General features: G+C 42.7%; 1 long non-coding RNA gene across 1 annotated transcript; it reads left to right on the top strand.

The window, feature by feature from the left end:
* The first annotated feature begins 12,090 nt into the window (after nucleotides 1-12,090).
* Nucleotides 12,091-13,492, top strand: LOC136963589 (uncharacterized). Its single transcript, XR_010878992.1, has 5 exons — nucleotides 12,091-12,363; nucleotides 12,475-12,552; nucleotides 12,823-13,013; nucleotides 13,107-13,209; nucleotides 13,398-13,492. It is a non-coding gene; the product is annotated as an uncharacterized lncRNA (long non-coding RNA).
* The last annotated feature ends 12,941 nt before the right edge of the window (nucleotides 13,493-26,433 follow it).

Genomic DNA, 26,433 nt, shown 5'->3' with positions numbered 1-26,433 from the left:
TATCGGAAAATTAAGGAAACGGCTGCAGCCATCAAAAGCCCCGTTAGGCTGCCCGATATGATTGATGCGGTGGGCAGAGTTGTTAGAGCTCAGACTGTGAACTAACGCAGCATTGATTACAACAGGGATAAGTTTGCGGCTCTGCAAAGGAAGATGGAGGACATGGAGACCTTCCTGAAGGGTGGACGTGAAAATTGAGTTGCGGCTACTCGTCAAAACAACTACCCCAATCTCATCCACTTTCGGCCCCGTAACCAACACAGGCCTTGGCCAAGGCCGTCGCTGGAAAACAACTCCCCTGGAGAGCGCTGAAGCGAGACTATCTTGCTCCTCCCCCCCCCCCCCCCCCACCGACATCTGTGGCTTGGTCTCTGCCCGGGTCATGACCAAGGATGTCTCCTGGCCAACACAATCTGCATAGGGAGAATCGGACTGATTGTGGCCTAGGTCGAGGGCGCCAACCCAGACCTACTCACACATTAACTTTCACCTACTACAGATATCACCACCCCCATCCAACGCCTTCGCCTGCTTGTTTCCCCAGGGTGGCTGGCGGGTCTGTGTTCAGCGCCTACCATGGCTGCAGGTCCAGATGCTGCTTGTCTACCCCCCCACTGCCCGTTGCAAGTCACGTGTTTTTGTAAATGTTGTTGTGCTTATGAGCTGAGGTTTTTGTCTGTTCCCACACTGTACTCCTCTAGGAGCATTGTCTGGGTGTTACCTTTTTCTCTCCTCCTCTCTCCTCATGTTATGCTCGTCCTGTCTACCCCCTTGTCATGTTTGTGTATTAGAAACTGCAAGTGGCAGCTCGGATCTAAGATGGATTCGAGAGACCGCAGATAGAGTGCGGCTAGTTTGGTTTGTTAAACATTTACATTACATTTACATTTAGTCATTTAGCAGACGCTCTTATCCAGAGCGACTTACAGTAAGTACAGGGACATTCCCCCGAGGCAAGTAGGGTGAAGTGCCTTGCCCAAGGACACAACGTCAGTTGGCATGACCGGGAATCGAACTGGCAACCTTCGGATTACTAGTCCGACTCCCTCACCTGACTCCCGTGAGGTGAGTCTAATCTAAACGTTTTAGATCAACACTTGTATTATTGTTTTTGTTGATTTTATGTAAAGCACTTTGAGCTGCAATTCTTGTATGAAAAGTGCTATATAAATAAAGTCTTACTTACTTACTTACCTGCGTGAGTCCGCCGAGGATGGCCGACGAGGTGGATCACCTCTTCTGATAAGTATCACCCTATTTGTATTCTAATCCACCTAGAACATATTCATAGCTAGCATGTGTTTCTTCAGCATTACCGTTCATTACACTACTCGTAGACGTAGATATATCACAAAGTATATACGGTCAACTTCTAACCTTCACTACCTATCCAGATCTTCTCCACCTGCCCTCTCTCTTTCTATAGGGCTCTGGAACTGCCAGTCTGCTGTGAACAAGGCAGACTTCATCCCAGCGTTTGCATCTCATGCTTCTCTTCATGCCCTGGCGCTGACAGAGACATGGATCCGCCCTGAGAACACTGCAACTCCAGCTGTTCTCTCCGTCAACAACTCCTTCACCCACTCACCCCGCTCAACCGGGCGGGGTGGTGGGACCGGGTTGCTTCTTTCCCCACATATTAAATACACATCCACACCACTCCCTGTTACTGCCAAATCATTTGAACACCATTATGTGATGCTAACTGATCCTATCAAAGCATGCTTAATTGTTCTTTATCGCCCACCAGGCCCGCTAGCCGACTTTGTGGAGGAGCTGGACATGCTCCTCAGCGTCCTCCCGGATGATGGAACCCCCCTGATAGTCCTTGGGGACTTCAACATCCACCTCCAAGGAACACAGGCCGTCGACTTCTTGTCTCTCCTGATCTCCTTCGACCTGACGCTGCTGAGCACACCGGCGACCCACAAGGCAGGCAAACAGCTAGACCTCATCCTGACACGTAACTGTATCACTGACTTAACCTCTGTAACCCCACTGCATATTTCTGATCACTACTTTATCCAATTCTCTGTCTCTCTCCCTCCAACTCCCCCTACCTCCCCTCCCCTTGTAACTTTCCGGCGCAACCTCCGCTCCCTATCCCCCTCCCATTTCTCCTCTATTGTAACATCCTCCCTCCCCCCCATTGACGAGTTCTCGTCCCACCCCACTAACACTGCCACCGACACCTTGTTAACCACTTTAACTACATCACTTGACTCTCTCTGTCCCCTGTCAACCAGGCCTGCACGATCTTCTCCCTCCTGCCCGTGGCTTACAGATGTTATTCGTGAAGAACGGTCCACCCTTCGGGCAGCTGAGAGGAGATGGCGCAAGTCCAAAGGCGGTCTGGACCTTGATAAGTATCACTCCCTCCTCAAATCCTTCTCTTCTCACATAACTGGTGCTAAAACCCTCTACTTTCTGAACAAAATTATCTCCGCTTCAAACCCCCACAAACTTTTTTCTACCCTCTCCACCCTTCTTAACCCACCTCCCCCACCCCCTCCCTCCACCCTGACAGCAGACGACTTCTCCTCCGTCTTTGAGAAAAAAGTCGCCGACATTAGCAGTCGTTTCCCTAAACCCACCTTTCCTACCCTCTCACCCTCCATGACTGACCCAACTAAATGTCTAAACTCTTTTTCTCCCCTGTCTGAGGCAGAGATCTCTGACCTCATTCTCTCTCATCGCCCCACCTCCTGTCCCCTTGATCCTATCCCCTCCCCTCTCTTTCAAACCATCTCCCCCTCCATCATAACTTTTCTTCTCCATGCCCTAAACTCCTCTCTTACCTCTGGCACCTTCCCCTCTGCCTTCAAACAGGCTAGAGTTACCCCTCTACTCAAAAAACCCTGCCGTCCTCCAGAACTACAGACCGGTATCACTGTTACCCTTCTTTTAAAAAACAATTGAATGTGCTGTATCTAACCAAATGTCAAACTTTCTCTCTCAGAACAACCTGCTTGACCCCAACCAATCGGGCTTCAAGACTGGCCACTCTACAGAGACTTCCCTACTTTCAGTCACCACTGCCCTCCAGTCTGCCAGAGCGGCTTCCAGGTCATCCGTCATCATTCTGCTGGACCTTTCTGCAGCGTTTGATACGGTTAACCACCAGATCCTGCTCTCCAGACTTTCTGAGATGGGCATCACTGGCACTGCACTCCAGTGGATCTCATCCTACCTGTCGGGAAGATCCTACCAGGTCTCTTGGGGAGGCAAACTGTCAGGCCCTCGCCAGCTCTCCACTGGTGTCCCACAGGGCTCCGTCCTTGGACCCCTCCTCTTCTCTCTGTACACCACCTCACTTGGACCAATCATCACCTCCCATGGCTTCTCCTACCACTGCTACGCTGACGACACGCAGCTGTACCTGTCGTTCCCCCCGACCGATCCGGGGATCTCAGCAAGGATTGAGGCCTGCCTCACAGACATCTCCACCTGGATTACCGAGCACCCCCTCCAGCTGAACCTCGCCAAAACAGAACTTCTCATCATCCCGGCTAAACCCTCCATCTCCCACGATCTCTCAATCACCCTGGGATCTGCGACGGTGACCCCTTCATCCTCTGCCAGGAACCTTGGGGTTACCATGGACGACGAGCTCTCCCTCACGGCCCACATTGCTGCGGTCTCCCGGTCGTGTAGATTCACCCTCTACAACATCCAGAAGATCAGGAGATACCTGTCTGAGCACTCCACCAAGCTGCTAGTCCAAGCACTTGTCCTCTCCAAGTTGGACTATTGCAACTCGCTGCTCGCTGGTCTCCCAGCATGTGCAACCCGCCCTCTTCAGAGGATTCAGAACGCAGTGGCCCGCCTGGTCTACAATCTACCCAGACGCTCCCATGTTACCCCGCTCCTCATCTCTCTCCACTGGCTACCTATCATGGCCCGTATCAGATTCAAGAGCCTGGTACTGACCTTCCGAGCAGTGAACGGGACTGCACCCGTCTACATCAAGTCTCTCCTGCAGCCTTACACCCCCACCCGTCACCTACGGTCTTCTTCAGACAACCGCCTGGTGGTCCCACCGCTCAAGACCGCCCAGTCCCAACACAAGCTCTTCTCCTGTCTGGCCCCCCAGTGGTGGAATCAACTCCCCACCTCCATCAGAGACACTGACTGTCTCTCCACCTTCAAGAAAAGGCTCAAGACGCACTTTTTCCGGGAGTACAACGGTACTTAGGAATGGTTCGCTTGACCCGATGTTAGTTTCCTCAAGGATCACAATGACTCTTGCTTAGAGACTTGTTGCTCTTGTGGTTAGTGGTAACTGATTTTAAAAAAAAATACTCACTGTGATATATTGTTTTTATTATTGTTGCTTTTTTTTTCACAGGTACACTTGCACTTATAGCGGTTCATGTTGTTTAATTGTAACTTGTTTAACTACATGCTCTTATGGTTCTTCCCTTTGGCACTTACTTTGGTTGTTCACAATGTGTGCTTCATGTTTTGGCTACTCGCAATGTTTTTGTGGCTATCTTGTTGTTATTATTTACTTTGTAAAGCTCTCTCTTGGAAGTCGCTTTGGAGAAAAGCGTCTGCTAAATGAATAAATGTAAATGTATATGTGAGAGAACAAAGGTTGTGCCCATGCCGAAGGCAAAGCACACCCTACTAGAGAGGGTACAATTTCTGGGGAAATTGTAGGGTGTGCTTGCTTGCGTCGGTTGCAGGTGGGTCTGTCCTCTAAGTTTTTCCCTTCTAGTGATATTTTCAAGCATTTAGCCGACTCATATTGCATATTTCATTAAGAACACCCTTTGAAACAGCTGTGAACCCCCTTTGAAACAAGCTACTGTAACAACGTTGTCACTGGCAGTAGCCTATATTTCAGATGGAATCGCGATTCAAACAGTACCGTCTGTTAACTGAAAATATGCCCCCCAAAACGTAAAGAAGTTTGACATTAATGTAGGGGGAAATGGCTAATTCAAAATAAGTTTGCTAGAGGCAAGCTAGTTGCCGTTGCTCCACATTTCACTGATTGTTTGAAAGCGCCGGAAATGAGAACGTTTCTTTTGACATAAAGCTTAGCTGTGGCAATGAAGACAGTACTACACTGCCAGTGGGTGAGCCGAGTCTGACTGAGGCTAACATCAAAAGCCGCGGTGTCACTCAAATTCCAAGTTTTACACAAATCACAAAAATATGCTGACCCGCTGGCTGTCTTCACAATCGCCATATCTTTAAAACTCTGCCCTCCTTCTGATTTTTGATGTAGTATTGACCCTGGTATGAAATTAAGAAAATACTCATCAGAGATCGACAACAGCTGACGCAATCGTCAACGGAGGCTGACGGGGCTCTCACGTAGCAAACCAACGTTTTTACAGCAACCTACATTACAATCTCACCATCTGGCTGTCTTCACAATAATCATATTGTCATATCATTTCCGTCCTTCTGTTTTTTGGTGTAGAATTGACCGAACTATAAAATTACGAAAATACTAGACTACTATGGCGCTTGCATGGCTGCCGCCTAGGTAGTCTCACGGGCGACCCGCACTCGCTCAAATTACAAAGACTTTCACGACCTAAATCAGAAATCCGAGATGGCAGTTCCACTCGAAATTGCTTTCTCAACAAAGCCCAATGGTTGGTAATTTTGGGAGTTGGCATTTTTCACTCATAATCCAAGCTCCAATTTGCGTGCTAGAACGTCTCTTATCACGTTGTAACCATGCGTCGTTGCTAACGTGTGCTGACGTAGTGACGTAGGCTAGCAGTGAGTACCCTTCGTTGACAGAAGGCACTTTTTGGCACAAAAACCCCATTTCTACTTAAACCACGCAACGGAACGTAAATAAAAATACAAGCAACTCAATCGCTACCAAGACGAAACTTTTGACACCTAGGTTGTCTATGTAGTCCAAATATTGACTGAGGCTTAGGGGGGCAAAAAAATATCTGAAAAAGAATGCTTAAAACCTGAATGAGGATAGCTGACCATGCTAAAAAAGCTGAAAGTAGTGAAAATATAGTAGCAAGTTATAAGCTGAAGCTTCAAAGCAACCGAAAGGTATTTTTGAAAGGGGCTGGAGCAGCATTCCAACAATGGTTTGAAAGGATTTACCATTACTTTTAAAGGGATAATAATTTGCACAAAAACCTTAATATTTTAAAAGAATTTCAAAAATGTGTGAGTCACACAAAAGAGGCAGTGTGGAAGCTGAACTGCATCATCTAACAGCTAAGAGCTAAAATAGACTACAATGCGGGAGAAGCTGAAAGCTGAACTGTTAAACAGAATAAGTAGGCTAGCTAGTCGTAAAAAGAATATTATCGTTTTAACAGCTGAAATTATAGTTGGGATAGTAATAGCAGTAGCAGACGTAGCATACCATTGAGTGTGTTTACTCGGCTTTCTTAGTAGGATTCAATTTGTTGATGGAATGAAACATACAGCAGTAGGGCCGATACAGAAAGACACGGCGACACTTTGTTGCAGAAGGATGATGGTGCAAGTTTTGTCCGTGGAGCATACAACGATTAACAAAAAAGAATCATGTAGACGCGTTTATTGAGTAATCGCATAACTAATTACACATGTAAACGGAGTAATCGTATTATTGGCATAAACCGACAATTGCTAGTAATCGGGTTTCTCATGGTCAAGTACACGCACCAATCACCTGTGTGAGAGACTGAAGGCAGAAATATGCTTCTGCGTTTACGGATGGGCGGGCGCACGGATACGGACGGATAGACTTCGTTTATGGTTCTCCGTAGGCTGTGGGTGCTGAAAAGAATTCACCGCCAGAAGAGTAGGTGGCGCAACGGTTTTTTGTAAGTCGTCGTGGAGTGTTTATTTACCTAGGTTATCGAGAAGTTGGAGCAAATTTACAAATTTGCCGTTTCATCACTAAAATACGCACATTTTTAGCAACTACACTGCCCATTTCTCGTCACATTTTAATTCAGATGCTGATTTACATGTACTGTTTAGCTGAAATATGAATTGTAAAAACTTACAGCAATGGCGGTCAAAGGATTCTGTTCGTCCTGTTTATCACGACAACCCCGCCCCTGACGCAAGCGGTTCTTAATACTGACCAATCACAGCCAAGGGGGTCTCCGTAGCTCTCCGAAATTACGACGGATAGTTAGAAAATTCAGGAGGTGCACGTCGAGCTCTCCGGGGCTCTCCGAGGGCTGACGGAGAGCTCGTAGAGGGCGTTCCACAGAGACGAGGGCGTTCCCATGTGTCCGTTTTTCGAAAAACGCAGAAGCATATATCGGCCTTGAGTGGTGCGTGTCTGTCGTTGCCACGGTGATGGTGCAGCTATGATTGCTAACGCGCTAAGGGCAGAGAATAACAGAAATGTAGCTAGAATCCACATCTCAAACAATTTAACCTAGACGCAAAACTGTACGTCCAATCCAAAAAATAAGGATATTTTCAGAGACCCAAGACTTTGACGAAACCAAAGATATCCTTTATATGTCTGTGCGGTCAGAAATACTACTCTACCGGCAGTTTCAAAAACGTCTAACTTCTGCTTTCTCTGAGAAATGTGTCACCAGATTTGCATTGGTCTCTATGGGGCAAGAGTTGGACTTTGTCTCGCTTTCGTGTGGCTCTGAACAAATGTGTACATCTGTTGGATTCCACAGACAACTGTCTACGACCAGCACAAAATTAGCTATCTATTGATCCAAAAATGAAGCATGAAGAGTGAAAATTGTGGCAATGCTGGCAAACTAGAAATATTTTTTCAACGACATCCGAAGCTGCCCTCCACTCTAACATGTTTTCCATTCATTTTCAATGGAGCAAGGCGAATCGCTTGCGTGGTGCATTGTGGTTAGCGACGCGACCGAGTTGAGATTTTCTCAACTTGATGCAAATGAGGAGCGATTTTCGCTAGCGATGGCCAATCGGAGTGTTTTCTTGTTTCTCGTAAAGTAGCAACCATGGTGAACATTTCTAGCTTGCTAGGTTTCAAGGTGGAGGAGAAACTAATCGTTTGTGTGGCTGCTTACCCAGTCCTGTACGATAATAAAAAACGATGCATGGCGCAAGGTTGCCGAAGTTGTTGGTGCTTGTACTTTCAAATTCAGTCTAGTCACATTACGTAACTTCGTTTGTGGTAACTACAGTAGCTAGCTAGCCCGGCTGGAACTCCCTATCGTATTGACAGATTAGCATACTTTCATATGTCAATGTTTATGTCTATTAAACAGTTTTGTATTTTGTATACAGGATGGTACCAGACTCCATTTAGGTGTGAGAGAGCAGGCATCCGGTTCTGCCCAGTGCACGTTTGATACTGTGCGGGAGATGATTCATGATGTTGTTAGCAGTGGTGGTGAAGAAGTTAGTGATTTTTGTGAGAAAGACATTTTCTCCAAAATTAAGAACCTGATGAGTGACAGGGCTAGCACAGAGAAGAGGTTCAATGAAATACTAGCTCAGAACAGAGCCAGTATCCTGCCTGACATAGTTGAGGACTTTGATCAGTGCAGTGAGGTAGAGAAAGCAAGACTCTGTGTGGTGAATGAGCTGTTCTGTGGTTTGCATCTCATTGATGGTCTGGCCCATCAAGCAAACACTGCCTTGTCTACCTGGGAAGACATGGTTTTTGGCAGTGCAGAGATTGGAAGCTCTAGGCACCCCGGTTTCCAGAAGAGTTGTGGTGAAAGCGGAGCTGTACACCTTTTGAGAATAGTGTGTAAGCTCATTCAAGAGCGTGGCTGTGAAAAGAGTGGCAAGCCGGTTCAATTTCGAACATTTTTGATGGACAGGAACGGAACGGATTTCGTTCCCCTTGCTCCTTTTAAGGGAAACAGGGCAAATGTCACCTTTTACAACTCAGCAGGTTTGTATTTTTTGAGTAGGGATATTTTGGATTTCTCTTGTGCCAATAGAAGTGACAATAGGTTAGTAGAGGCTGTGTATGAGGATCTTAATGTTCCTCATTTCCTTGCAGGTTGTCGGGCCTTGAGGCTTGTAGGGAAGTTAGTTGTTGATCCTGTGTGGGAGGCACTTTCTAGGAAGGAAAATGTGCTGGTAATGAATGGCAGGTATCAGGAGCTTGTCAGAAAGCTTAGAGAGTGGCAGGTGGATGGAGCTTCACTTCTTACAGGGGAAGTGACTCTCTTTGAGGACATAGCTGTTCATGATAGTCCTGTTTTAAAGTGTTTGACTAGAAAGACTGACATAGATTTTGATGGTTTGACAGTGCAGGCTGTCGAGATAGTTTTAGCCAGCCTGGTTAAGGTGTGTAGCAGCATGCTAGCGGACCACTTAGTGCATGGACGCTATGCAGATGTGTCTGAGGAATTGGTTGCCCAACTTGCCTCAGCACCTAAAACCAATGTCAGTTGTGAGCGCGACTTTGGTTTTTGAAGCTAGGGCAAAGGTCAACACACTAGAGGGCATGATGCTTTTCAAGCAGAATCGGTCTTGGGAATGGCTGTCAGGGTTAGATAGAGACAGGAAGGCACAGGTGTTGTCTGTAGCTAGAGCATCAGTGCAAGAACAGAGAGCCGTTTTCTGTGAGCGTGCTCAAGCCATTAGGGATGAGAGACTTAGAATTTTGCAGGCGTCTAGGGTCAAAGAGAGAGAGAGGGAAGTTAGGGATGTTGCCACAAAGCAAAAGCTGACATTGGAGATCGGTAAGTATGGGGGCTTGTGGACAACTTTAGATGAAATAGATGAGCAACTAGAGAGTTTAGGTGAGAGATCCAAACTGTTAGCTGTATCAGCACAGTTGAGGTTTAGACGGGTGGTACTAGGGATGAAAAATGAGAATGGTGTCTTCAATCTAAGTAAGGACAGGAGAAGATTGCCTTTAGAGACTCTTACTAGGAATCTTAGGAGTGTAGTTCAGGCACCTCTAGAGTTGGAGGACACTGAGGATAGGCAGTATGGGTGTGCATCAGCACATGTTTTTGCAGAGGCAAAGGCTGAATTTATACGCCTTGCTGAGAAGCAGCAGGCACTTGTTCGGGATTCAGGTAGGAAGAGGGGGGGGCTCTCAAAGGTCATAGTACCTGATGTGCAGTCGGCAGACCAGCTCCTTGGTAAAATCATCAGACATGGGTTTGATGAAGATGGGACTAAAGTCTGGTACAGAGCCACAGTTATAGGGGAAAAGGAGGTAAATGGTAAGACCATTTCCCATGTAAGATATGATGGGGAAAAGAGACTGTGGTGGTTTGATTTATGGTCCGATTTTCAGGAGGGGTATGTGGAGTTGTTGTCTGTCAGTGCTGCAGACATGATAGGCAGGAAAATAAAGCACATGTACATAGATAGTGATGATGGGTTGGAGTGCTGGTATCCAGGTAGAGTAGTGGGCTGTAGCACAGGTAGTTTACTTGTTGTAGAGTACGAGGGTGAGGACGAAGAGGAGGGGGTTTACGAATGTCCTCTTTTAGATGATTATTTAAATCATGAAGTCAGATTTACATAGGTTGTAAAGCAAGGCTGTTGAGCGGGATTTAAAAGCCAACAGTATAGAGTAGGGCATTGGCAGACTGTTGAGCGGGATTTAAAAGCCAGCAGTATAGAGTAGGGCATTGGCAGACTGTTGAGCGGGATTTAAAAGCCAACAGTATAGAGTAGGGCATTGGCAGTTAGACTGTTGAGCGGGCTTTAAAAGCCAACAGTATAGAGTAGGGCATTGGCTATAATTTGTAGTTATTGTGTATCTTCTAATATTAATCTTTTCTTTTAGGTTGAAGTTAGCTGTATAATTATTTGTAACTATTGTGTATCTAATATAATCTTTTTCTTTCATGTAAGATTTCTGATGTAAATAGTTCCCTCTGCATATATTCTTATCTCTTATAGGATGTTTATATAGCTAAATATTGGCAGTTTTACTCTAGTAAGGCTGTTGATCAGGTTTGATATTGATATTTAATAATTTATGTATTTCTAATTTCAGGTATGAAGAGAAAATGAAACAGTAGCAGCACATTCCGTTTGCAGTGAGGTTGTATAGTAAAATGAAGTTTTCATAAATATGTTTATAAGTAACTTATTGTCAATAAGTATGTTACAAATGTGCACTTTTTTCTCTCTCTTTTTCAGATGAACGTGCCTTCAATTAGCTACACATTTTCCAGGAGCTTGCTCGATCGCCTTTTTGCTAGGGGTCGGGGAATAATTTTCCAGTATCCCATATTGGCTAAAATGGGTTAACTGGTTTTTTGATTCCCTCTGGAAAATGAGTTAGGTTTCCTATTAAATATGCATATTAAACATTGTTGTTCTTGAACAAATTTAAGTCGTGTCATTATTATATTACATGTATTATGTTTCAATGGAATAACTTAATTAAAATTACATTCATTTGAATAAAGACAACAAAAAGTAATTTAGAGGTCCACTTTTGATAAAATGTTATTATAAATCGACTGGACAATACAAGAGTACAGATAAGAGAAGAAACGCTTCTCCGCCCCATTCACTGCAATGAAAAGCTTCATGGAACTCTGACTCGGAATTTGAGCTTCAGGGACGCTTGTCAAAAAATGACAACATTTGGCGTGTCGGACGTTTTAGAGTTGTTTATGTGATGTGTTCCCATCGTATTTAAGACTACATATTTTACAAACAAGATGTTTGTTAACGTAGCTGTTTACATATCTCACTCGTACTGGCTAATCAGCTAGCATGTTAAAGTAGGCTACATCCAAAGTCACTGTCGTAAAACTAGCCTCTTTTTCACAAACAGCTGATTAACGGAAGTAGCTTCGAGGTAAAATTAAAAACCTTTAAAAACGTCTAAATTGAGCAAATATTGTTGATATTATTGTGCACACGTATTTCAGTATAGTTAATATGTAATTTAATTCCATAATTTCCCCAGGAATAACTATTAAAACGTATTTCAGGAAAAACGCTCAAACGGGTTTGTCCTCCCTAGTATCATGTCACTAATTTTTCCAATTTGTACATGACATCTGTTTTTGGATAAGTTTATTCGTTTTAACCTTTAGATGCGTGAGTTCTAAATATTTCCGACGCTTCCACCAGTTATTTTTCCAAAACGGCAGCTAGGTAGCTGTAATTAGCTTCCGTTACCTAGCAACCTAGCATAAAAATTGTAGCAATGCTACTACCTGCTAGTGTTACTTGTTAGCCTACTAATTGTAAATTTTGAAGCCATACTATAGCGTTTGTCATGTAGTTTTTGTCTATCGGAAAATAGTCGGTTGGAATGTTCAGCGTATGCTGTGGGGCCCTGCTTTCGAACGATCACATATGTGCAAAGCTACTCCTTTAATATCAATATGCTAAAACTATGTACATAAACTACATTCCACTTTCATTTCTGTACAGATTATCCTACCACCGTCACACGACCTAGCACTGTGTCCCTGGGAAATGATGGTAAAGTAATGAATGACCGTTTATAACAGTGACAATAATTGTATGAGCCATGGCAACCCTAAAGGCTATGTTTTGAAGCAAAAGCATGACTTAAAACCTTTGCATCACCAGATGCCATACCCCTAGATGTCAACTCTGGTCTGGTGGAGGTGAACCCATTGGGGGCCCAGGAAAACAGCTGGCAGCCAGGCAAGTGCAAATATAAGACACTCAAAAAAATACTCAAAGCTTCTCAATAGCATTGCCAACTCATTGTAAGGCATACCTAAGTTGTTCTGATCGTGGCGGGGGGATACATATTTGTCAAAACAACAAATGTTGTCATATTAATGCTTTGTATACAACCATTCAAGGTAACATTTGTTATTTACATCAATGTTACAGCTAATCTAGAAGAACCACAGTGTATGCCAATCATGCTAACTCTTGTAAACTTGTTTTACTTGTCTTTAATGACAGACACATTACAGGTTATGCTCCGGAAGATGGAGACATTTGAGGAGAACCAGCGAGAGGCTCTCCTATTCAGGCGACTACAGGGCAGACACACTGAAGAGGTGCCAGTGATGGACCTACAGGTGGCCCAAACACAGGCTGAACTCCAAGACCTTGAGGAGCGCCTTAAGGTGCTGGAGTTGCGAAAGAGAGTGGTAAGTGTTTGGAGATGCCATGAACTATGGCTTACATGCAGCGTTCAACGTTCACATTGGTGTTGACAATAAGTTCATGACTTCTAATTCCAGACCCTGTGATGAAGTGGAAGACGGGACTGTGAGAGAAAGCTGTGGAGCTCCTCATAGAGGAGACACTCAAACACACCCCGGCAGCCCATTCAAAACAAGCCAGGTGAATAAATCATGATTGCAGCTTCCATATCCAACCTTTCACATGGCTATGTGACAAAAATCTAGAATCACATATTATTTGATGATGTATATTATTTTAGATGTGATTTTTTTATGACTTGTATAGCCCCTTTTTACACGTGCAATTATGTTGATAGAACATTAACTTATTTTGTGCTTCATTGTCAGGGCCAACAGACAGGACCTGTAGCGGGGACTGGCAGAAGATTTTAATTCACTGTTTGGCACTTTGTTTGAAATAAAATGACAATGTTACATGGAAATGCTGCCTTGTTTATGATTAGCTGGAGTTAGGCTACACATCACACAAACAAAGTCCTACTAAAGTTGGCTACCATGTAGCCTATTATACAAGAACAAGTAGCATTTTGGGCAAATGAGGTCTGCATATGAACCGCCCCAATATAAGCAGTAGAATTGAGAAATATAGGTTACTTAGTTAACGTTGCAGTTACGGACTGGCAACGTCACAAAATGACGTTGCTAGGAGGTCGCGGTTACGGACGGGCAACGTTGGAAAATGACGTTGCTAGGAGATCGCGGTTACAGACTGGCAACGTCGGAAAATAACATTGCCACGACGTCGCGGTTACTGACTGGCAACGTCACAAGTTACGTTGCGGTTACCTTCTGGCGTCCCACAGATGCACGGTCCCGCAACGTCGCCAAAGACGTTGCGGCAACGTATGTTTGGTCATCGAGTAACGTTGCGGCAACGTAACTGTGTTAGCTGGGTAAGCTAAACTGCATCATCTAACAAAGCTAAGTGCTTAAATACAATGCGGGAGAATACGTTTGAACGTTGTGAAGCAATCGAAGAAATAGTAGAATTTCAAGAGGCAGTGTGGAAGCTGACCTGCATCATCTAACAAAGCTAAGAGCTTAAATAGCCTACAATGCGGGAGAAGCTGAAAGCTGAACTGTTAAACTGTAGCAGTAGTATAAGTGGTATATTCGTTTTAGTAGCTGAAATTATGGTGCTCTTAGTCTTTTAATGAGACGAGTTGACTGAATAGCTCTGTCTTGTGACTCCACTAATCAGCTAATACAAATCACCTGTGTGAGAGACTGAGTGGTGCGTGTCTGTCGTTGCCATGGTGATGGTGCAGCTATGATTGCTAATGCCCTGAGGGCAGAGAATAACAGAAATGTAGCTAGAATCCACACCTCAAACAAGTTAACCTAGACGCAAAACTTTACGTCCAATCCAAAAAATAAGGATATTTTCCGAGACCCAAGACTCTGCCGAAACCAGAGATGTCCTTTATATTTCTGTGCGGTCAGAAATACGACTCTACCGGCAGTTTCAAAATCTTGTTCTTTTTGCTTTCTCTGACGATTTTGTCACCAGATTTGCATTGGTCTCTATGGGGCCAGAGTTGGACTTTGTCTCGCTTTCGTGGGGCTCTGAACAAATGTGTACGTCTGTTGGATTCAACAGACAACTGTCTACGACCAGCACAAAATTAGCTATCTATTGATCAAAAAATGAAGCATGAAGAGCGAAAATTGTGGCAATGCTGGCAAACTAAGAAATAAACTACTAAGAAATATTTTTTCAACAACATCCGAAGCTGCCCTCCACTCTAAGCGTTTCAGTCTGCACTCTAGGGTTTCACGTACACACCCATGTAAATCTCAGAAACGGCTTGAAAAAGTCATGAAACATAATCAGTGATATTGAAAAAAGTTGAATAGATATCAAAAAGCTGAATTATTTAAAAGTAGTTTAGGGTTTTGTCAACATTTTAAAGTTTAAATGGTGGCTCTAGCTGAAAGATTGAGGAAGAAGAAGGATTTGGAAGTTGAAGAAGTTTAAAGAAGTTTGAGAGGATTTGAAAGAAAACTCCATTGGAAACCCATGTTAAAAATATTATGAATATTGATTTATATGAATTCAAGCATAAGAGCTACAAAGCTGAAAAGTCATAGCACCCATGGCCTGAAACTGCTGAATTTTCTGATAGCTGAACGGTTTTAATAGCTGAAGATTTGAAGGCGCTGAAAGGTGTCGCGGAAGAAATAGAATAATGTTAAGAAGTTGAATAAAGATTCAAAGAACAGTACTTGGAATGCTGAAGCAGCATTCCAACAATAATGGGTTGAATTTACGTAGTTTTTATTTTTCTTTATTTGTTTTCCCATTTCCCACGGTGCCATCAATTCTGTTTGGCGCATGCGCAGTGGATAATCTCCAATGCGTGGAACAGGTAACAAGCCTACAAAGCAGTGTCCCTCAGTGGTGCTACATTATGGATCCATCGTTTGTGCTTTTCAGCGCCGCCAAAAGAGTGACGCTTAGAGAGGAGGACATGACAGTGGAAAAGATTTCTAAAATATTTCAGGTATGGCCATCGAACGTTGCTTATTGTTCTCACACAGTATCTCCCAAAGATACGTAACATTAGCTAGCTAACTAAAGTTAATGAATGCTAGTTTGCTAGCATTATGTTTTGAATGTGTGACATTGGGTGAACTGTAACTGTAAGTAACTGTGACAGCTAACTTAGTTGGCAGCCGCATAGGTGTTAGTTAGTGGTGATGTTGAAGTATTGTGTTGTACAGAGAGGCGTTTCTGTTATTTTTCCAACCCGTAATCGTGTCAATTAGGATAGGCTCAATGACATATAAGTTAAGTTTGGTGTTTCTGTATCACCTGTAACTTTCTGTATTCACCACAAACTCCATCCTCTAAAATGATCATACAGTTGATGGAATGCCTCTCTAAAACAGTTTCAACAAAAATTTATAACTTTATGACATTATAACTTTTGCATTGTAATAACTGTACATGCTTTTTTTGCAGGACTGTTGTATTGGATTACATTCATTTGAGCTTACGTTAGGTGAACTTAATAACCTAGCAACCGATAGTAGTGCTGGATTTATGCACCTAACTATAGTGGATACGGTTATTGAATTCCATTACCAGGATCTTGCCTAAATCTTACTTCTTTTTAGGTAACCAGACAGAGCCTGTACCTCACTGACGATACCAATGTGGCAGTTTTCCCTGGAGCAGAGGGCCACTTCGGTTCATTCGACCTCAGGGACAAGGCCCATTACGAAGTACACGGGTCGGGGCTGTGCTGGATGCAGGTGTTAACATTGCTGCGGGGCCACTACCTACTCCTTCCTAGAGCGACCAGTTTCGCTTCTCCAAGTCGGCTAGCTCGGCAAGCCCCTCAGTGCCACTCAGGGCTCAATCCCTGAAATACTTTACAAGGTAGGGCACATTTATTTTCAATTTCCATGCCCTTGTCAATAGAATATAAATATAAATGTTCTCTTGTATGTTCAAAATTTTGAATGAACCTAAATGTAGTTCTGAATTCCAGGACTGTCAGTCTCTGGGAGAGGTACAGAGTGGAAAGCTTGTGAACAGCAGAATGGTGGTTGAAAGATTTACTGAGCAGGAGGCCAGTGTCCCATCCATTGCCAAAGTAAAAGATGCCTTAGGAAGCAATGAACAACTCATCCTGACAGACCACAATGGACAATTATAGTGCAGGTAACCCTGTGTCTTGAAAATGTACTGTGACAATAGCATGAACTTGAAGTTGCTTCACAGCTAAGTGGCAAATATATTTGGCTATTAATTGTCACGTCAACATTTATAAAGTCTTACATTTTAAACTGGAGCCATAAACAATGTCAAACCTTTGCCATTTCAGATCAAAACTAAATGAATATGCATTCACATGTCCGTCTTCAAGAGTGAGCTCTTATTGAGACATACTGTATATTTTGAACTCAACTAGGCACCTTTTATTGGAAGCAGAACTCGCGAAAAATCATGGCTGTACCAGAGGTTGATTTCCAAGCACTGTAAAAGGCTAAGCATGGCCTGAATTAAAGAGCAGAGCTGGTCTGATACAACATATTCAAAGAGACTAAATGAAAGCACCTAAAATAATGGCACATTTCTCCGTCAGTCTGTCCAGAAACACTGCCATGTTTATCTGAGTATTTTCTTTGATACAACTATATCTCCTACAATCGGACATCTTCAGTCAATGGACACTTTATGCAATATTTGATTGGCACAAAAGCAATCGTTTCTGTGTCCATAATCAATCTGAATGTAATGTCATGTCACATAATTTGCATACATTAACAGTTTTTAATTATTTAATATATACATGTGGCGTTTCTCTTTCACAGACGCAGAGATGATGAGGGTGGACTGGACAGTGTGTTCGAGAAGATCGAGGAGCTTGTCCTGGCTGCTCAGGGTTTGTCTGAGGTGACAACTGCTATTCAGGGACTCTTTGACCTGGTCCATCGAAAGAGGAACACAACATTGGTACTGACTGAAGAAGAGTCCAGGAATGTTAGGGATACATTCACTTGTCTGGTTTACAGAGGTAAGTCTTGTCCTTAGGAAGACAAAAAAATAATGTATTCACCCTGACAAACATATTGTTGTTGTTTGGTGGAATTTATGATGTAGTGGTCATTTAAAAGCTTAAGTGTCCTGCTCCTGGGGTTCTTTGTATAGCCAATGGAGATTAAGAACCAATCCGTAAAAACAGAGCCATTCCTTAAGCATACTTCAGGAATTTACATCTGTGATGTTAAGTGGTACGGGGTGTGCTTGGAGCATCTGTAGACAGAGAAAGGAATTTGTTAATTCTCACTGAACTTATGCCATACATAGACTCAGTTACATAAAGGATGCTTTTTGAAACGCTGTCTGACATTCAATTGGAAAACATTTTTCATTCTTCATCTAGTATATCTTGTATTGTGTTTTCAGACCTCTAATATTTTTTTATTACACTGGCAGGAATCATGGAAGATCCAGTATTTGCAGCATGCTGTGGAAGTTTGGTCGGATGCAGAACCTGCACTACTGTGTGGCTTCAGAATTCCTCAATGTGTTTGAAGTGCAGAACAGATGATTTTTATATCAACATTCACAGTCATTAGCCTTTCTGGTGTAGTAAATGTCATGAGAGAGCTGGCACGCGAAGATTAAATGCTGCTTTTCTGCTTGCCATCAATCCTTACTTTTCAGTGTTATATCGAAGTCGCTTTGGATAAAAGCGTCTGCTAAATGAATAAATGTAAATGTATATCATGTTATAAATACTTTTGATATTGAGGATTGATGTTTTTATGTTGCATCGATGTTCTTAGCTATGGAGTTTTAAGAGCTAGAAAATGTAACAATGTTTGATGTTTCATCATTGTTCCCACCTCCCCAGTGATTTTATAAGAGCTAGTAGGCCTAAATGTGGCAAGATGTTTTTATGCTACATTATTGTTCTCAGCCCACAGGGATTTTATAAGAGTTAGTAGGCCTAAATGTGGCAAGATGTTTTTATGCTATATTATTGTTCTCAGCCCACAGTGATTTTATAAGAGTTAGTAGGCCTAAATGTGGCAAGATGTTGTGACAGGCTCTTCTGTGGAGATTTGCAAAGCTGGATTTACTTTGTTTACACAATTTATGTGTCTCTGATTATTCTTTCTGTACAAAATAAATATATTTTTTTCTCCATAAAACAACCCTGTGAATAATGTCTAATATGGATACAATGACAGTAAAATTATTTATTAATGGTAACAAAATAGGCAGTTGACATTTTTATAGTGACACTTATATACACATGTAAAGTAAAACTAGTAGTAACTTCATAATGGTGTCCACAGACACAAATGTCCAGCAATCCGTTACAAGGCTCCTCACAATCCAGTGCACATGAAATTAGGAACAAGTCTTGGTTACATCAATGAGGGTAGATCAAGGCCTCTTTGAAGAGGCCTTGATCTACCCTAACCCATAGTTGTAATTGACAGCACTGTCAAAAACAACTGAAAGGTCAGGGTAATAATGTGCGAAGTGCTGCTCTGCTCTCACTTTGTCTGCCTCAGACAGAAAAGGGTTCACTTCCGAATGAAGATACTCTGGTGAGGGAGGATCCCATGTCCCTGTCATACATGTCAGCTGCAACTGTGGCATCTGGTAGGAGATCGGTTGTGATTTTTCTTGGTGTTCCAGTCCCTGCTAGGCGATTTGGTATCCCTCTCTCTTTAACAACACAAGAAATGTTTATTGTGATGTTCAATGACAAAACACTTAAACTGAGTAACTTGTAAGGGAAATGTGACATACCTGGAATCCTGTGAGCATTCCATGATTGCACAAATCTGTTTATGCCAATCTGGCACATCTGGCAGGTCAGATTAGATGTGCAGAACCTTGTCAGACCGTCCTCCATATCTATTGCTTCCTGATCTTGTAGCTGGATGAGGGCCTCCTTTCGTGGATAATTCACTCTGTTGTTAATTTCTGGCCACATCCTTTCCACTGTGTGATTCTGTATTATTTTTTTTATAAAGGAGATGATAGAGGTCTGTTAATGTGTTTCTATGTTATTAACAGTTGGGAACTAGTGACGGTGGCTGAGCGGTGAGGGAATCGGGCTAGTAATCTGAAGGTTGCCAGTTCGATTCCCGGTCATGCCAACTGACGTTGTGTCTGGGCAAGGCTCTTCACCCTACTTGCCTCAGGGGAATGTCCCTGTACTTACTGTAAGTCGCTCTGGATAAGAGCGTCTGCTAAATGACATAATGTAATGTAAATGTAGTGAATAGACTAAGAATAACCTTGTTGTGTAAAATCCCCAAGACCACACAATGTTGAAAACGTCATAAGAAAAAGTTCTGTATTCAAAATCCTAGAATAAGTATTATGTGAAGTATTGATTGTAACCACTCTTGACAATTGGCCCAGGATATATTTGAAATTATTAGATTACTCATTATGTAGTGGAGTATAAAGTAGCAGGACATGGATATGCTCAAGTAAAGTGCATCTTGTGTCCCATATACTCAGCATTATATGGGATTGGGTTAAAGTTACGGGAACCCTATGCAAGCAAGAAATATAAATATATTAGTCAGCATTAGATATAGGCTAGGTATTATTAGGTATACATGTGCATGTTATAGGCTACATGGCCAGAAGGGTCTGCCAGCAGACCTCTGTGGGACTCATCCCATCTGTCAGGATGGAAATTACATCAGAATCACCCACAACTCTTTAAACTAAAGGTAACCACCGTAATACATAAACAGTTCATGTCAAATATTTAAGTTGAATCAATAATGCACAGAATTAATTGAAATATATTATCTGGATGTGCACGGTTAAAAGTCCACAAAACACAAAGACTAATTCCATAGATTTCACGACTGGTTGACTGTGATTCAGAATATGTTGATATAGGATGTGATTTAAAATTTACACATTTATTCCTTAAAACGTACTAGTCGCTATTTAAAAACTACTAGTACTTATTTATAGCTACGAGTAACTATCCCCGTTTTACTAGTAACAATTGATTACATACTAGTACTTAATTTTTGGTTACTAGTGACTATTCCATTAGTTACTAGTAATTATTTTTAGTTACTAGTCACTAATTGCACATTTTTTCTATTCTATTCTATAACTATTCGAATAGTTACTAGTAACTAATGAAAAGGTGATCTCTACAGAGCCCCATAGATTGCAATGTCAAAATGTGCAATTAGTAACTAGTAACTAATGGAATAGTTAGCCTACTAGTAACTAAAACGTGCTAGTATCTAATCAATTGTTACTATAGGGAGTCAGATGGCTGAGCGGTGAGGGAGTCGGGCTAGTAATCTGAAGGTTGCCAGTTCGATTCCCAGCCGTGCCAATTGACGTTGTGTCCTTGGGCAAGTCACTTCACCCTACTTGCCTCGGGGGAATGTCCCTGTACTTAAGGCTTATATATGCTTCTGCGTTTTTCGAAAAACGGACACATGGGAACGCCCTCTTCTCCGAGGAACGCCCTCTACGAGCTCTCCGTCAGCCCTCGGAGAGCCCCGGAGAGCTCGACGTCCACCTTCTGAATTTTCTAACTATCCGTCGTGAGCGACGGAGAGCTACGGAGACCCCCTTGGCTGTGATTGGTCAGTATTAAGAATCGCTTGCGTCGGGGGCGGGGTTGCCGGGATAAACAGGACGAACAGAATCCTTTGACCGCCATTGCTGTAAGTTTTCACAATTCATATTTTAGCTAAACAGTACATGTAAATCAGCATCTGAATTAAAATGTGACGAGAAATGGGCAGTGTAGTTGCTGAAAATGTGCGTATTTTATTGATGAAACGGCTAATTTGTAAATTTGCTCCGACTTCTCGATAACCTAGGTAAATAAACACTCCACGACGATTTACAAAAAAACGTTGTGCCACCTACTCTTCTGGCGGTGAATTGTTTTCAGCACCCACAGCCTACGGAGAACCATAAACGCAGTCTATCCGTCCGTATCCGAGCGTATACGTGCGCCCGCCCATCCGTAAACGGAGACGCAGAAGCATATTGCGGCCTTTACTGTAAGTCGCTCTGGATAAGAGCGTCTGCTAAATGACTAAATGTAAATGTACTAGTAAAACGGGAATACGTATTAGTAGTTAATGGAATAGTTAATAGCAACTAATAAGTAAGTACTAGTAGTATTTAAATAGAAACTGGTAAGTTTTAAAGAATAAATGGTAGAAGGGCTTGCCATAAAACCTCGACATTTACATCCTGACAGATAAGATGACACCCAGATTGCCTGAGCTCAACATAGGAGGTCTGGAGTCAGACCCTATTGGGCAAAACCCTGTCTATTATAAAAATATTAAATTCAGGACTAGCCTATTTAAGACATACTTGACGCCGTTCTTCATGGTAAGGGGTATGGGCTGCTCTCAGAACGCTTCCAATGCGGCATTCCCCTGCATGTACCCCAACTGAGGACAGGTAGCCTGTCATTTTTACGACCATATGTTGATCCAGTCTTTTAAAACACACACATACACAGGCACACAATTGTTTGTCTACCATCAAATAGCCTAGGTCTAGTACAGTAGTGTAGTCTAGTTTTTTGTAGTGAGTATACTGTGATTTTTCCCTCCCAACTTCATACACCCTGTCCCAGAGCGACGTCCCATAAGCACCACTACAGTCACTAATACATACAGTATGCATGTACATGTAATATAGAGCATTCTGAAGGACTGCTTAGGCTGTGTGTTATCAACACTGCAAAGACTTTAACAGTCAATGACAGTTACAGGTGGGCAAGGGCTTTGTGTTGAACAGTGGTGGGGACATTTAACGGCTCAGATTAGAGGTGTGACAAAACACAGAATATGATAGGCTACGTTACAATCCTGAATATTGGGGTCACAAGAACAAGACCAGAATATTTTGAGCATTAAACACTTAATTTCCTGCATTCTGGAGACATTTTCTGCACCAATTTATGGTGGAAATGTCTTTATTTATATAAAGGGAAACACAAAATTCAGGTGGCAGGTGACAATTCAGAATATAAAAATATAATTGAATATAATGCAGTAATCAGTAAATAGTTTTCTTTTAGCTTAAGTAATTTGGACAATGCAGATGTGTTTTCTCTATATATTTACATTGTATTGCATGTTTTCTTATTGCGCCAAAAAAAAACTCTCATAGCACTTACATTTGTTATTTAACATTTCTTGTTTTTTTCAGAACATTTGGGAGAAAAAAACAGAAAAAGTGGTGGGGACATGCCTATGCAGGTGGGGCGAATAGACTTTTGATTTTCCTTGATTTTCTAAAGTTTAGTGTTAATCACCATTTAACTCAACCAGTTAGGAGCTACATGAAGCCTTAGATGTCATATGAATCTGGTCCCTGGAGCACAGGTTTTATTAGCTGGCAATTTTCAATGCACATTTAGTATGTAGTATATGTATAAGTTGCAACTTATACATATATACACATACATATTAGCCTATTAACAATAATTGAAAGCAGAGGCTTATCAGTAGCAGTAATAAAAATGAACATAGGCCTATGTGCAGTTCTATCACCAACACTCATTCATTAGAATCAGAATCAGAAAGGGATTTATTCGCCATGAAAGTTTGCACAGACAAGGAATTTGCTTTGGCAGGAAGGTGCATACAATAAACATATACCTAAAATTTAAATATGTGGACTAACTATACTAAGGGTACATAAACTAGCAGTACTAAGTGGGATAAATATAAGTTGCCGTAAATTACAATATAAAATAAAAAAATACAAATATTACAAAAAATACAAATGTACAAGATACCATGTTATGGTGCAGTGCAAAAGCAGAGTGATTTAGGCAATGAGTCATTTGAGTCAGTGTGGTCCCTTGGCCTTGTTGAAGAGGCCAACAGCGGAAGGGAAGAAACTGTTTTTGTGGCGTGAGGTATTGGTCCTGATAGACCGCAGCCTTCTGCCGGAGGGGCAGAATATTATTAACGGTGAGGACACAAAAAGTGTCCACATCATCTCAAGCACACTTATCGTCCAAAACCATTGTCAAACTGAGGGTATGTAGCTACTGTATCAGCTGAAATGCATGAGCAAGCATCCAGGAACTGTTATTTCTACAACTGCACACACACACAAACTCACAGGCCATGGAAGCCGAAAACGTCAGTTCAGTGCTTCGCAACACAGACGGGGTGAATTTAAGAATGAACGCGTGAAAGTTCTGTCACAAAACTATGTTGTTACGTATCATCTTGCTGTTTTAAGTGGGTATACGGAAATCTTTGACCATTCCTAGTGGGTATACAGCATATAGGCTACCGGCGTATCACGTAGACTCAGTACTGGTCCTAGCACATCTGGTGCCCTAGGTGAAATGTATCAACAGAACCCCCCCCCCGGAGCGCAAATCATAGTGCCGCCCCCCCCCCCCCCCCCTCCCGGGCCGTCACCCCAAACGCAACACGGAGATATGACATGGTGCGGTTGGCGCCCTCAGCTGGTTGTGCAGAAGGGTTAATTAATGGATGCACATGCACTTGGGAAAATGCCGCCCCCCTCTTCATGCCGCCCTAGGCGGCTGCCTATGTCGCCTGTAGGAAGGACCGGCCCTGCGTAGACTACACCACTGGTCTAGTATGCTACATGTTTTACTTTTTTATATCACGTAACATTACCTCATTTATTGCTCGAGAGACAGCAATGTCAAGGAATGAATCAGAAGTGTGTCCTTTTCTCCGCATATTATGCTTGGCAAGTAGTCTCCGAATGCTGATCTCAGAGCTTCCACGCTGGACATCCATTTCTCGCATCTTTACTGAGATCTCATGATATGGCATTCCATTCATAAACATGTCCTCAATAAAAGACATGTATGGTTCGAGTGCCATTTGAACTGGAAAGTTTGACCAACTGGGACCAGACCCTTCGCTTATGGCGCTCAGCGACCTACTCCTTTGAAACTATCCTCTGCGCATGCGCAAAGCAAGCGGAACGGCACCGTGGGAAATGGTTAGACCTACTTACAACAAATAAAGAAAAAAAAACAGAAAACTTAATTTGATCCATTATTTCGTTTAGGTTTCCTTGTTTATTATATTTCCTGTTTCGAGCTGAAAGCAATGAAACAAACGTCAGTTTTCAATTTTTTGTACATACAGAAAAACAAAATATTGATTCGTTATTTCGTTTTTGGTTTGCCAGATTAAATGTATGGAACGCCGAGTTAGTCAAAATTAAATAAATAAATTGATAAATAAATAGCTATACATACATAAATAAATATGGCTATGAAAAAAATTCTGAAATTAAAAAAAGATGGCAATAAATATATAAATATAGCATTATATAATTATATAGCTGAATCCATTTACCGACATCAATAAATAAATACATTTATTTATTTCAAAATGACATTTTGGAAAGACAACATTTATTTATTTCATGGGACTTTTATTTCCTAATACCACATTTATTTATTTTTTGAGACTTTTCCACACCACATTTATTTCCACATATATTTCCACACCACATTTATTTCCACACCACATTTATTTCTGTGCTGTATTTATTTCCGATCTCACATGCAAACGAGAGGGGCGTGATTATCTTCGGACCAACGCAGCTCCACACAAGATCGAAGGCAGTTAGGGACACCTAGATTCGGTAGATGATGGAAGACATTAGTCGTGTAAGAGATCGCATGCTGGCCTTATAGATCAAATTGATCAGCATGGCTTGTCAGGATGTATTATTTTGGTACACATTGTAGATTTTGTAGAGGTACTTGGGCGGATAAGTGCTAAGTCTTAAATGGTTTGAGACTTATCAAACACCGTGTTTGTGTGCAAGATGGCAAGTGTAGAAAGCCACAACAAGAATCTTCCTTTAGGGTTTATAGTATTTTGATCTTAACCTATTGTCTGGCTTCACAGTGACGATTTAAGTAGGCTAATTTGTAAGATGTAGTTTCAAAAGGGGCTGTGGTATCGTGGGAAATGTGGTTATTGCCTCAAGACAACCCCAAATAGGCCTACGCGATTAGCCTACACATTCGGGTATTTTCTGGTGTGCCCACGATAACCTGCTGTTTTCGATGAACCCAGGCCATACAAAATGTTGCTTAAATGCCAATACATTTGTGACTACAAGCTCCTTTCATCCATGAGCCTGAATAGCTTCAACGGACCAACAATCATGTATTTTTGCTCTAGTGCGATCGAATCCCACTTCATGCCAGCTTGAAACTGTTTTATTTTCTTAGCCTACAGCAGCGACTAGAGATGCGATATGAGATCTCATCCCATCCCATCATCTTCCGCTTATCCGGGGGTCGGGTCGCGGGGGCATCAACCTAAGCAGGGAGGCCCAGACTTCCCTCTCCCCGGCCACTTCCACCAGCTCTTCCTGGGGGACCCCGAGGCGTTCCCAGGCCAGCCGAGAGACATAGTCTCAGTTTCTGATTCTGATTCTAGTCCCTCCAGCGTGTCCTGGGTCTTCCCCGGGGACTCTTCCCAGTGGGACGTGCCCAGAACACCTCACCAGGGAGGCATCCAGGAGGCATCCTTATCAGATGCCCGAGCCACCTCAACTGGCCCCTCTCGACGCGGAGGAGCAGCGGTTCTACTCTGAGCCCCTCCCGGATGACCGAGCTTCTCACCCTATCTCTAAGGGAGAGCCCGGACACCCTGCGGAGAAAACTTATTTCGGCCGCTTGTATTCGCGATCTCGTTCTTTCGGTCACTACCCACAGTTCGTGACCATAGGTGAGGGTAGGAACGTAGATCGACTGGTAAATAGAGAGCTTCGCCTTTCGACTCAGCTCCTTCTTCACCACAACGGACCGATGCAAAGCCCGCATCACTGCGGACGCCGCACCGA

Source organism: Osmerus mordax, chromosome 19 (genome assembly GCF_038355195.1).
Source record: "Osmerus mordax isolate fOsmMor3 chromosome 19, fOsmMor3.pri, whole genome shotgun sequence".
Classification (NCBI taxonomy): Eukaryota; Metazoa; Chordata; class Actinopteri; order Osmeriformes; family Osmeridae; genus Osmerus; species Osmerus mordax.
Note: the sequence above shows the minus strand (reverse complement) of the source record. Positions and strands in the feature narration are given on the sequence as shown.